Raw genomic sequence first — 14,943 nt, 5'->3', positions numbered from 1 at the left:
CTCGTCTATCTTTGGACTAGCAGTCTCAGCTCGGCTTGTCCGTCTGTGCATCACCGCTTCCTTGTCAATCAATGCTCTCTCTGTGACCAGGGAAAAACTCAGATATATGTTGTAAGGTTGTAAGGCACAGTTATCAAGCATTTTGTAATAAGCATGTCTTAAATGAAATAATACAGTTAATATTGCCAGAAAATACCAGTTAAAAGCTCTGTTTTATCCATTATCTTGTCATTTTCCGACAGAATGATACGTTTACGGCTGTGCGGATGGTCCATGATAAGGCCCGCTACCCTCATTTCCATATTACATAACATTGAAGTATCTTGCGTGCCACCACACTCACGTGCTGTACATCGTCTATTAGAAAGTCACTCGTGTTCACTCTAAGTTCACGTGGGACAATCTGACGGTTAGGTCTGGAAACAAACATCAATGCTTAAACAAACGCGTTTATTGAAGGTGGCAAGGTCATTAATTTCCCACATACTGATTTATGAAATATGTAAGAAATAAGTGCTAATAATAATTTTCTTCTGATCTGAGTGTTGTCGACACACTATCTTTTAATTGGATTATATGTTTGATGATTTATGTTAAAATCCTTTGATTCATATGACATATTAACTATAACAAGATCATATTGACTATGAAGTTGTCTAGTGTGACAAACAAATACGACCTTTACCTAAAGGCAGCAATGTCGTTCTTGTTCCCGTCATACCTTATCATATAGGCTTACATTTTTGAAAAACTGTACCGAAGTTTTTGAATGCGTAGAGACGTAAGAAACAAGACTGGCACTTTTTTGACGATTAAAAAATTGTATTGTTACTTTTGGACCCAATATATGAACAGTGTGATACATTTATGTAGTTATTTCATGTGACACACTTTCTCAAGATGTGCAATTATATTTAAGTTTTGTTTGTTTGCAAAGAGAGCAGATAAGCATTGAAATACATAGACGGAAAAATAGACTGACTGATCGACATAGGGATTCCTATTGGTATAACGTATAAGCGAGGAATATTTTGTTTTCTTATTTTTATACCATTGAGGTTGACTGAACCATATGCAAGCTTAATAAATGGAATGCTATACAGTATATATAAACATATGCTTGAAAGTATATATTCAAATTTATTGTACATTTATTGAGCGGAAATTGTTTCAGTTTTTGTGACACTTAAACATCCTAGATAACCCACTAAGAATGAAATCCCTTATACAGAATTATGATATAATTTTATAATATGAGTATTCGTTCTTAAGTCAGATAGTGGAAATCATAAGTTGACACAACCTGTATTATGATTTCTCTATGTCATTTTAAGGGTTTGGTATGAAACCAGTCATGTCAGTCTTGAGTTTATTTTCCCATGGTTCTTGATGTATAAATATATGTGTTATTCTCTTTATAAATATATTCACATGTTTTATAAATCATGTATTGTACATTTGTATATTATTAAATGTTTTAAAATATATATTTCTATCTATGTTCATGCCTAGTGTAAATATAATTGCTTGCATTATGATTGGTCAACATTTATAATCATGACAGTTTTTTCACTTGCATTTCAATACGATTTGATAATGTTTATAATTATGCTCATTAAATGTATTAAATGTTGAAAATTAGATTAGTCATATGATGATTTTCATAAACAAAGCAATTCAATTTTGATACTTGGGAAATGTATTATCTTCGGCGCATGCACGATAATGGTCATATAAATTGCGTTTCATAATTAATGATTGTATTACTTTCATCAAATTAATTACGGCGGTCATATAACAACTGCAATTTCGTAAATTGTTATTATAAAATAAATGCGCGGTCGATCGTTCTATGAAGCGATCGGTAAATAAACAAATAGATGTGTGTCTAAAAAAAGCTTGTCATGCAGACATAATACTAAAATATGCATAATGGAAAGTAACAAGCGTAATTACACTACAAACATTAATATATGGTGGATATGAAAACATAATGAAGACGTTTGAAAGAAAATGCTTTTGTTACTTTTCAAGGAGGTTATTTTAAATTAATTAAGACAGCCAAGACAATCTAATTGCTAAAAACAACAACACTAACAACACACTCGTCAATAGGGTTCAATAGTAATGTATGTAGGCATGTTGTACATGATTATGTGCATATGTATTTGTTATTAGAACTGTTTATGGTTTAAATATTGTAATACATTTGTTTTTTTATTATTTTGATAAAGCGTTAATAAGCTTGTCATTCAGACCTATTAGATGGTTCTTTACAATAGAGACCGTTACAGCGTTGAAACTGCCAGTTTGACAGTGCAAACACGTTTCTTCCGACTGCTTTAAGCAAGAAACTTTGGTTATTTGGCATTGTCTTAAAATTATATATTGGTTAATATTTTTGTTTGAAATTTTAAAATCAAATTTTGTTTTTGTTTTAATGAGAAAAACAATTTAATCCCTATGGGAATATCAATTCTAGTTTTGTAACATTTGAGACTTAGACGATGACAAATTATTGCTTAACTCATGTATCATAGTTAAACATTATCATCCAATCAATGTTTTGTTCGTTTAAAGGTGCTTTGGATTTGGTTTGTTTGTACAAATACTTCTTCACAAATAAAATACATTTTACGAGTCATTACGTATAACAGTAAAATGTACTAGACCACAATTAGCTAAATGGCAACCTAACAACACCATAACTTTCCTTTTCTCCATCCCATCAACATCATTCTTATTTATAAGTATCACGAAAAGCGGGGTTACTGTGCTCACCAGTTAAGACAATTTGGGTTATTTTTCGAATGTTGAGATGCATAATTTTGATTGCATGTTTAAAGCATCAGTGTGTTCATGCAAGGTAAACTATGATGGTTCTATGAAGCCAACTTTCCATGAAAACTGCCAAGAAAACAATAAATATGACATAAAAATGCACATACCATGAACCGAGTCAATCGTAAACAATCAGGCACATGCGTATATATATATAAAGTATTCAATAACTTGTTTAATATTGTGTATGGATATCAGTAGATCATTCTGCCCGTAAGAATAATGACGAATAGTATGGTAAAAATACAAATCATTCAAAAGTTCGGACGACAACATCGACAAATCAGCCTTTGGCCGCAATTTTGAACACACGTTACTATTTTTCGCATTTACGGCACATCATGTTCTTTTGCACGACCTACTCCAAAATAAACATGTCACGAATAATCGGGATTTTATAAAATAATTATGATTAATGTAAATACATTTAGTTATGCTTTTAGTAATGTTTTTGCTACATGCTAGATAACATACATCATGATATGAGCTTATACACATACAAAGGAGCGTATCAAGGAACTTTTATTTAAATGCGATTACATACCGCTTTCTTAGGCTATATTAAAAGGCGTTGAGTAACTGTGATACATTTAAACTCAGGTAGCATTATTCGTTCAAATATGGATGTTGAATTATCGTTCAACTATATTAGCTGATAAAGATCCATCAGAATACCCATGATACATAAGAATGTGATTACAAAACATTATTCGAGATACATATATTCGTGAAGGTCAACGTTATCAAAACACTGATTATGTTCTTGAGACAGTTGAAATACTAAAGGCGGGTAAACATTTAATCGGTTAACTTATCATTACATGTACATGTAGTGGCCTTGTATTCAATAGTTAGCAGATTGTCAAATCAGCCCCCGTTTGCATATGCGGTTGGGCACGTAGAGGTTGGTAATGAGTGTAAAGTTCAGTTGAAATTAGATGTGGGACGTTTATCTGGAATTTTCAAGGGCTTGTGTGTATTCAGAACAGTTTTGAGTATATATATACAATTAAATCGTGGACGATCGGCTATGTTAAATATTAAACGTAAATAAATAGTGAGCATTTAAATCAAAAGAAGAGGTTTGTTTATTCATTTTGTAATTGCTTCTTGAGTGCTACAAGATTCGAACCGAGGCAACGCAAGCGACTTAACTGGCGAGTGTGCTATTACACAATCATGTTAACCCTGAGTGAAAACCAACATGTCTGAATCCGCACTGTATTCTGTAAGATTGTAACAAGTATCACGGCGAAGCGTGCAGGAATCCACACATTGAATACACACCTGAGCAGCACGACATAATGATAACATGATATCTGTTAACGCAGTTGAGACTGACTTTGTTATGTGATCATTGATCTGATGATGTCTTGGGGTTTACCGAATAACATCTTTAAACTACCATTATTTTATGTAATTCCATTTTGTTATTTCCCTCGTATACATGATGTATTTTGCATAAAACAGATTTTTTTTTTAAATACATCAAAAAGAGAATATCTGTTTAAACATTTTTCCCGATTATGGTTTATATGGTTATGGTACACAGCATCTATCAAGAATATGGTTGATATGGGTAAAATATGTTTAAAATAGTGTCAAAAAAAGGGAAAAAGTGTATGTTGCTTTAAAATAGGTGTACCTATGTTACAAAGTGTATTTAAGACTGTTTTTATGGTTGGTATACTATTCCATTTATTATTTGCTGAAGTATATATTTGTTAAAAGGACAAAGTACACATAAGATAGAAGAGAAAACCTTTAAACAGACAATGTTTCATATCTTGTATTCCGGAGGTAGTCGACGAATTACGGACGCGTTTATGATAACACCCTTGGGATTGACGATAATATGATTATAGGTGCTACCTAATTTACGGGCAAAAGCTTTTTAAGTTTTTGTGATAACTATGTATTTTTAATAAATATATTGACATGATTGTGTTCAAAATATTATAATTGTTGCAATAATTAAGTAATGCATCCAAAAAAAATCAATCTTAAAACAAGTTACATGTTCCAAGCTTAAAGATCTAGCATCTTATATTTTTTGTTTTCTAGCCACAGGAATTTATAGCTGGTTCGGTGTCTGTGATATAGCGGATGGGGTGTCTGCTTACTGGCTTAGTCACTGGGAGGTCTCTGTATTGATCTCTTAAGTGGGAGCATTCTTTAGATAATCCTAAAGACATACTATGGCGTACCATTTGGGTTGAAAGTCAAGAAGACCTACAAGTTAAAAAGAGAAATGTACGTCAAAGTACAATAATTGTACGTCGACATAAATATAAAATACACTTCGAAGTATATATTTGTACGTCAAAGTACAATTTGTACTTCGACATACATGTTTGTACTTCGACATACACATTTTTTGAACAGCCAATCAAAACACTAGTCTCTTGAGCCGTGAAGATAAATGTTTAAAATCTCTTTTTTAATTGAGGACAAAATGAATAAAAAATATCATAATGGCAAAAAAACAACACATAGAAGTTTCAAGTATTAATGCATTGAAATAGATTATATACAAATTTGAAGAAGATTCAATTGTTACCTTTTTAAAATTAAAATTATTCAGCATATTGTGAGTATTTATTGATCATGCGGGGCGGAGTATCACGACCGTCCAGTGCATTACTGTGTAGGAAATTCCCAACGGTAACCAAACAGTTACCAAGCATTAACGGGATAAATAATGTATTATAACCTCTCCGTTGGTCGTATTTTGTGATAACCATAACTTGCATAAGTCAGAGGTTAATTCCGCCACGCCAGGTCAATAAATACGCACAATATCTATGAGTTAGCGGTCGATAGTCGCATAATTTGGTATAAATAATAATAATAATAATGTTTAATAAATACGCACAATATCTATGAGTAAGCGGTCGATAGTCGCATAATTTGGTATAAATAATAATAATACTTATATTCAATGTCAAATATCTCTAAAAGCAACAGATGTAAGGTGTCTTCTGATTGGCTAACACCCAAGGGTCGGTGAAAACTGTACGTCGAAGTACATTTCGTTCTACCTAGTAGGTCTTGTAGACTTTCGACGTCATGGTACGTCATATAGACACTAAGTACTGGTCCTACCCAGGAACCAGTTTGTTTCATCAAATGTCTCAATTCAACTCGACAGCTTGCTAAAGCTGTTGCATTTAGCATACAGTACATGTGATGTGTCAAATCAATTTTGATTGACAAATTTGACAGGATTTTTTCTAATCCAATAAGTTTTAGACTGCCAAATAACACACACTACGTATTGAAAGCCATACCTGGAGCTTTCGTCTGTAAACCATTGACTTCATCAGAAGAATGATTCCTACTGTTGGGAAACGTTAACACCACTAATTGTCTTCTTATTTATTATCAATGTATAATTATGTGTAACAGCATAACAACATACTTGTTTCGCAATTAAAATATTAAATAAATACAGGTATCTTGCAGGTTTCTAATTTTCTTTCGCAAACTATTGTTGAATAGTTTAAATTGTGTCGCCACTAAAAAAACTAGCCATTTTGTAGCAATTCTAAAATCACAGTCTAAACTGCATACACTTAGCTCTACAGTTACAATTTGAATGCAAATATTAGAATGCATCATGTTATATCATCCATATTTTTTTATTTAAACATTCAAATAACACATAATACAGTACATATAAAAAAAGATATGTGGTATTGTGTGGATATACAAAACACTCACATCATTTATTTGCACATAATATAAAAAATATACAAAATAAGTAAAACTCATCAACCTACATTTCAAGAATATTTACGTATATGAAATTACAAAGTGGTGTTATTGTATTACCTTTTACAAAATTAGCATTGCTGGTTTTGCACTAGCCATAAAACATTTATCATGGATTAGCAAGTAACAACCAATTTATTAATTACACAATAGAACGGAAATCATATTAATTGCATTATGCATTTACTAAACAAGCTATTTGCTACTGTTTAGAATTACACTATCTTACTAAAAATGATCACTGGTACTTAGTGCTTTTACATACTTGTGGTAAGTTTTGTATTACTAGTTTGACAATAATCGGCAGACAGTTGTCGATATACAGACAAAATTTGCATGGAAACTTTTCATATTTTTTCAGCATAATTGCCTTCAAATTGTTAATTTAACATCCCTTTGACATTGTTTGCACATCTGATCTTATTATACCATAGCTGATTTTTGTTTATAGATAGACATATATAGACTTTTCAAAGTTCTATAAAAGTTCACACATGTTCCATCCAAGTAAACAAACTGAACCAATAAAGATCACCACAGATAGTAACTGTGTGTATAGCTTGGAAATTTTGAAAGTTCGGGAATCCCTCCTTTGTTGATTTCTGTAAACCCAAACTGTCAGTTTTGCTGGATATAATGGCTTGTATAATGCCCAGCTCTTGCCTTGGCAGAACAGCTTCTAAAAACGGAAAACCAACAAATATCATAAAATTTGATCAATAATGTAAACAATTTATAAATGTCTTGTTTTTTGTTGATTTTGAATCTGGAAGATTTTTTACGTAAGATTGTGGTACGAAAATTGTAACGGTATCGGATTTTGTGGTTTTAGGCCTAAACTATTTATAGTGATATGTAACCTTTTGTGATATCGGTAAAGTGCGAGCAGACGAGGTGAAATTACTTTAAAAATCAAAGCTAAAAGACTAAAAAGTTAGATCTGAATATCTTAAAAATTTGTGAATAAATGTGTTTCTGGTGGGTAACAACGACAACTTACCAGAATATTGCTCATGATCAAACGTAAAACTTCTTTCTGAGAGCGAATGGAAAATGCCTCACAAATTCTGATACATAAACAGTAGGGTGTCGTTATTGAAATACCGCGAGAATACTTGAAGAATAGAGATGCCAACTATAGTGTTTAAAACAAATAATTTTTTAACAAGCGTTTGTGATTTGTCAGGATAATAATAACAGTAAGATATCGAAAAGATCAAAGCAAATAAATTCGACAGAAATCGGAGATTCGGCAATATATTAAAGACGGGTTATGTTCCCCTAAATTGTGTTCGGTGAAGACTGTTACTATATGTAGTGAAACCAGTCTTTGTCTTATACCCACTGAAGAAGAGCATTCAGGGGAGATAATTGAGTAATGACCTAATTCTGGAACGGTTGCGAAGAAAAACAAATAATGCGAGAATATTTAATGCGATTCGCTATATATTGACTGTTTAGTGCAGACGGGTGGTGAAAAAGAACATTAAATTAAAATTTAACAAAGTATTTGGTGTATAAAAACAAGTTTAGATACAGTTTTAAGTACCGCGAATCGATGGACACAATTGTCTGTGTATGCTGTATAGATATCGGAAGTATTGATATAAAACCTTTAATTTTGAAATCAAAAGTAGACATAGGTTAAAACAAACTATTTTGCAATGGCAACAGGCGGAATACAGAAATCAAACCGAGGCAACGCAAGCGACTTTTTTGGAGATTGTGCCGTAAAACAATCTTGCGAACCATGTATGAAAGCCAATATAGCGAAAGCAGCTACTGTTTTGTGCAAAAATTGAAACGAGTATATATGTGAAACTTGCAGAAATCCACACGTCGTTTATAAAGGAGGGAAGCATGATGTGGTCAGTATTCAGGACAAGGAATCGTCCACTGTGGTAGTGGACATGAATGGAATGGACAAAGGTTCGGAGCATGGTAAAGGATTCGAGTTTTACTGTGAAGATCATTTTAAGCTCTGCTGTACTACATGCGTTTTGGCACACCGGAAGTGTTACAAATTGGATGAAATAGCCAGCATTTCAAGGCAGAAAGAAGCACCGCTACACGGATTGAAACAGTCATTGTTAAAATTGAAATTGAAATGTATGATGAAACTCTTTGACGATGCGAAACGTGAATTGCTTACCGAAGCAATTGCTTTAAAGAGTGAAGAGGTGAAGATACTTGGTAAAATGCAATCTGTATCTGCAAAAGTTATGGAAGAAATAAACCAACTATTGCCAATGTGCTCTTTTATTGCAGACCACGGGACACCTCAGCAAAAGTTTATATTTTCCAAACAGGTTGAGGAGAAAAATAAAACGATCGAATCTAAAATAAACAAACAACGAATGACGCAAGTTTCATCAAAAGTGACATTGTCATATACGGGAGAGCTGTTGTTGATTCTTGAAATGGGAAAACAATTCATGAAAGTGAATTTGGAACGAAGAGGTATTTATTTAAATATTAATACTTTGTATACGTGAGTATAATCATATTAAATAAGGTAATACAAATGCTGGTTTTTGTAAAGCATAGTAATATGAGGTTACAATCATAACATATTAACCTTCAATTATAAAGATAGTTCTTTCGATTTTTTTTATAAGAACGAGTTTGATGTTGCATGATCCCTCCATCGAGTATTACAATATATTGTGTATATATTTAATACATTTTGCGCTGCAGACCTACAGATATGAAAGTAAACACGTAAGACCATTAAGCTCAACATGCATTGACTCTTAACAAACTGTACTTGTATTATTTCCATGTCTCATCCGGAAATAAGTCAAACCCATTTAAACAGAACACGGAAAGTAATGTTAATAAACCATCTGCACGTATATTGTATAATTCCGTGTACTTTTGTGTGTGGATGAACGCATGTTGCTATGTATCTGAATCTGACTATCAATATATGTGCGCCGAGAGTGAATCAGTATGGTCTGATTATTTTGCTACTTACACTGATTATGGTTATATGGCAGCGTCGTTAAAAAAACTGAAATCGCGTGGAACGGTGCGTATCTACCCCTAATCACATCAGTGTGTTGAATCTGTTATAATACAATTACGAACTTCTTAAAAAATATCGATTCTATAAAAATGGTTTTATTGTTTAGAGAAAGCAACATAAACTTTAAATCTTCCTCACAAATACACGTTTCGAGCTGTACTCGCATTCTCTCGGAAAGTATATAATAACTCTTGAGTTTGGCATATTTACATAAAGAAGTATTTTCTTGCAAATGGTAGCATTATTTAATAAACACAAAGCTTATCAAACCAAACGTCGTCTTGGATGAGGCATCGGTGCCCTCGCCGAGAATATGTCGTCTTTTACGGCGTGCTGAATGCACATGCTATATTGTAACCTAAGCAACACTGTCCATGGATATTCGTGAAATACATTAACGAATTTTATCCCATTTTCACCGCGACATTGACGGTATAACACGTTGTGGAATATACTTGCTTGTATTCAGCCCTGTGGAATATACCTGTCGCGTGCACGGACTACTTTTTAAATGACGTCATGCGATATGCGCAAAAATTAGGTCGATATTGTTTGGTTCATTGATCGAATTTTAGAAGAAAATGTGCATATTTTGCAGAAAAAAAAATATATATGACATATTCACCAAAAGAAATGTTGAAATAAAATATAAAATTACACGATTTTTGTTTTGTTATTTTTTTATTTATATTTACTTTATCACTGAATTATTTTTACATAAGAAACAAAGTCGACAAAACTTAAGCTTCAACATTATTCGACCTTCAACCTTTAAATCTAGTCATATGACATAATTTTTCGCCATCCGTATAATGAATCAGCTGATTGATGGCGTCATAAAATGACATACTTATTGCGTCATTTTCCCCATTTTTTTGACGATTTATTATAAACGCGACTTATTTCACATGTTTTCTACATGTACTGTATGTCGACATATCTGAATTGTCAATTGATCACATTTTCCTTATTTCGTGTAATGTGCATTGTTTATAACCAAAGCATATACTTTTGACATTTAACTTAAACATTAAGAATGTACAACAAGCCATACACATATCGCACAGTTCATGAATAATCTGCTATGTTTGCTTTCCTATTTAATTCACGTTAGGAATAGAGCTGTGTAAAGTATAAGATGGTAAAAATAGCACCACACTGGAATTGGGAACGTCCCATTTTGTACACGGGTATTTTCTACTCATTTATCTGTTGTGTATTGGAATGTTTGCCATTCTTTGTGTATTTATATATTAAATTATTTTCTCGTACAATAAGGGGATTTACCATAGATAAATAAAACATTGTGCAAGTTTATAACATAATTATGTTTGTATGCAGAAATCTGCAAATGCAACCGAGTTTACCAACGGCTATTATTAGATAAACTGCTCCGGTTCATTTGAACAGCAGTAATGTAGAGTACATGACGTAGCGTGTGACGAAGAAGAAAGTTTATCGCGTTCATAAACCCATTTGAATAAAGTGATAGAATGGCATAAGGGTCTTTATTTAACTATGCTAAAATAATTATTAAAGACCCTGGATGCAAAATCGTCAGTTATTGAGTTAAATGGAATAATTAGATGGATTTTAAAAAATAATTAAAGGTAAGATACTAGTTCTTACGTGTTTTGATTTTTGTTTGTACTTTTGTCGTTCCCTGTTCTCGGGGAAAAGATTATAACATGGGCGCCATTGATGCATCGGATCACACACGGCATACCCATAACATTTTATAAAAAACACGATCTACGCGTCCTTAAATTCGTCGTCCGAAGTCGGAAAACGTATTGCCCTGTATATTTTGTCAAATAAAGTGTCAGTCGCTGCAATTGTCTGTTTACTCGTCAAAATTGTCAAGGTCTTCGATAGCTAAAGAAACTTCAGCGTAGGCCTACAGTTTATTTAGTATTGACAGACCTGTACAAAGTCGCGCCAGTCAAAAATCATAAAAAGCGACATTTAAAGTTATGGTAGCCAGAACAAGGTCGTCGATGGTGTACATGTATGTTGACATCGACAGCATTTTGTCAGGAGCAATCGCCGCCATATTGGATTTTGATCATTTTCTTTCGAAAATAAAATGAATTATAGTAAAGTAAAATCTTCTTTTCGCGGTCGTAATGTGTTAAAACTCGCATACTGCGCAAAATTGAATGAAGGCATATGGTGATATTTTTACTTGTTTTACAGTTTGTGTGTGAATTTGTTAAAGACTATTTTGCGTACCAGAACAAATACATGTATATCACTACGCATGGTTACATTTGATAGATTTTAAGCGCTTTTATGACTGAATTAAAATTATTGTTAAGGTTATTAGATCTATTTATGTTAAATGTCACGTTGAAAAAAATCAAATGGGATAAATAGAATACTAGGATTAGCGTTGAATACAGAGAAGTTTATGTTGCTCGGCTCGAACACCGAAAGCGCTCGCCAAGGCTCGCGCTTCCGGCGTTCTAAGCCTCGCAACATAAACTTCTCTGTATTCAACGCTAACCTAATATTCTCTATAAAATACATAAGTGAATAGTAAAACGACTTTGTGTCAGGGTTGGAATATTGACCGGTCAATTGAGTATTGACCGGGCCGGCGGTCAATACCCGGTTAAAACCGGTCAATACTGGTTATTACTGGTCTTTACTGGTCAATACTGGTCGATTAAAAATTGTAGCATTTAAACATTACAAAGGAACCATTTTATATTAAATCAATAATTATTCTGTAATTGATAAACTTTTTTCTGAGTTATTTATTGTAAAAAAAAATCTTTAAAGCTGTAAAAAGTTACTTCTTTATTATTTATGGAAACAGCCTCAAATACATAACGACTAAGGCAATATCTTTATCTCAGTGTATCACATCTGTTACTAAAGTATTATTACTATTGTAGGTACCATAGCATTTCACTTATCTATTGATATATCTATTTGATAAGCAGATGGACAAACAGAACTCTTGTGTATTCTAGGGTTATAAATCTGGCCTCTAAGTTGGTAATAAAATGCATGCAGTGTTATGTCTCTGATATTGACAATTATGCAAATCTGCCCTTAGGCTATTTCATATCACTCACACAAGAAGATTACGTTGTACTTGCTATTAATTTAATAGTTACTTCTAACATGTTTCCTTTCTGTATTAAGAGTTTTTTTCCCCTTTCATATTAAAAAGTTCAATTGGTATTCAAATGAATAAACAATCAAAGTTCTTGATTTTGCCAACAAATAATGTTTTCCAATTGTGGGTCTTCTCTTCTTTTCAATTATTTTTTTCTTTTAATAATTTTTTCTTATTATGTTTTATATTCTTATATCCATAAAAAAATTCGCTATTTTGTTTAAAAAGTATTTAAAGAAATCAATTCAAAAATACATGACAAGTAAAGATTGTGTCAAAAAGGTGCCATTTAAGGCCCTATTATCAGTTTTGGGTGCCCCAACCTGTATAGGTGAGAAGACTGTTAGAAGACTGTGGGGACAGTGGGGTATGAGGAACAACTCATACACAGTAATTGACAGGTTCTTGTTGAATCAAGCACAGAATTATCTGCGCTTCATAATTCATTAGAATTGAAAAAAAGTTCAATCAACCAGAAAAAATCAAATTGGCCAACTTCGATTTATTTGCAAAATTTTGAGAGATTGGCCTACAAATTGCATGAACAGGTATACAATAGGGGGTATTAATAGCTTAAGACATTATTGGCAACATGTCTGTTTAATTTATATTATCAATATTGTTTGATTAGGCATGTTTACCCCATAAATTAAAATTGGGGGTAAAGTTCAATCGACCAGTATTGACCAGTAATGACCACTTCGGGAGTATTGACCGGGCGATTTTAACCGGTAAAAACCGCCGGTTAAAACCGGGGGCGGTCGATTGGTGCCAACCCTGCTTTGTGATCGCATGCAAATTACTTCAATAGACTCAAGTATACATTTCATCAAGCGTTAAGTGTTATTTTGTTACGAATTGATCCAGTTCATTAAACATTGATAGTTATCTTAATGTATATATATATATGTCAAGAATGCCGTTTCGGTTGGTCGATAGCTCGCAAAATAAACTTCTATACATTCAACACTTAGCTGATAGTCTTGATGCAAACGCTAAATTATTGGATTTTCGCACCTGTCGCATTTAATCCGATTAGTCATCCAAGTATGAAAAATAACTACATCTTGCATATTATTATTGAATGGCATGATTAAATGTTTTACCATACATCATCACAACACCAGTTGATTTACATGCGAACACTGTTCAATCGAAATGTCAGCTACATCCTTGCAAAAACCACATTCACTATCAATAAAAATAGTTTGTTTATTTCATGAAATTAAAGAGCGTCGTACGTTGACTTACCCCACGTTTTACTAATATAAATGAAAGGTAAATAGTGAGTCCATATTGTACTTTGTATTCAGGAAATCCCAGTTCCATCAGTTCACTATCCCAGTCGAAGCCAGTCACCCTGGAGCTGATCGTGTCATTGAATCTACCAAAGTCTGAAGATAATAGAGGCGAACCATTGCTCACTGGACTAGACTTCCTGTCGGACGGAAGACTGGTAGCTTTGGATAATCATAACAAGAAATATATGATACTGAACGAAGGACTGAGGAGACTCGGAACACCATACACGTTCAGGTCATCACCCAAAGATGCAGCAGTTTTGTATAATTGTGAAATAGTAGTGACATGTGTTGAATGTTTACGTTTTTTATCAGTGAGTTCAGACAATGTCATCGGTTTGACTAGGCAAATTAAAACATCGTCGAGTTTCTTCTCTATATGTTGCAAGACGCCAACACAAATGGTCCTGAGTACGAGCAATGATATCCGTAATGTTAAAATGATATCTGTGGACGGAGTTGAGACTGACTTTCAGCAAGTGGAGTTTCCAAAGAAGACGTATAAATTAGGTGATAGTTTGAGTGCGTATGTCCAGTCCAAGAATACGTTAGTACTGACCGACAGGCTTGCTCACACAGTGTACATGTACGACACCGTGAAGGGCATGTCTAGAGCAGTCACTAATGGGAACATACAGGCACCACATGAAGTACCCGTGCAGCATATGTGTGCCTAGGGATAGGAATAGGCTGGCGGTGTTCAACTGCGCTATTGGTGACACAAAACTTCAGCTATATAAAATACTACCCACACTCAATAACTAGAATGTGATCACAGATCAGCTGCTATCTATGTGGTCATTAAACGTCATCATTGATCAGCAGTTGACGGTTTGTTGAAGTGTGTTTGATCAAAGAACGGTTACAAATAC

General features: G+C 33.3%; 2 protein-coding genes across 4 annotated transcripts in view; one reads left to right on the top strand and one right to left on the bottom strand.

The window, feature by feature from the left end:
- LOC127835099 (uncharacterized) overlaps window positions 1-14,943 on the bottom strand; it is a 327,076-nt gene that overhangs the window by 108,957 nt on the left and 203,176 nt on the right. The window lies entirely within an intron of this gene.
- Window positions 1-14,943, top strand: part of LOC127835101 (uncharacterized) — a 169,575-nt gene that overhangs the window by 140,866 nt on the left and 13,766 nt on the right. The window lies entirely within an intron of this gene.

This window comes from Dreissena polymorpha, chromosome 6, assembly GCF_020536995.1.
Source record: "Dreissena polymorpha isolate Duluth1 chromosome 6, UMN_Dpol_1.0, whole genome shotgun sequence".
Classification (NCBI taxonomy): Eukaryota; Metazoa; Mollusca; class Bivalvia; order Myida; family Dreissenidae; genus Dreissena; species Dreissena polymorpha.
This window is presented reverse-complemented; position numbering and strand designations above follow the sequence as displayed.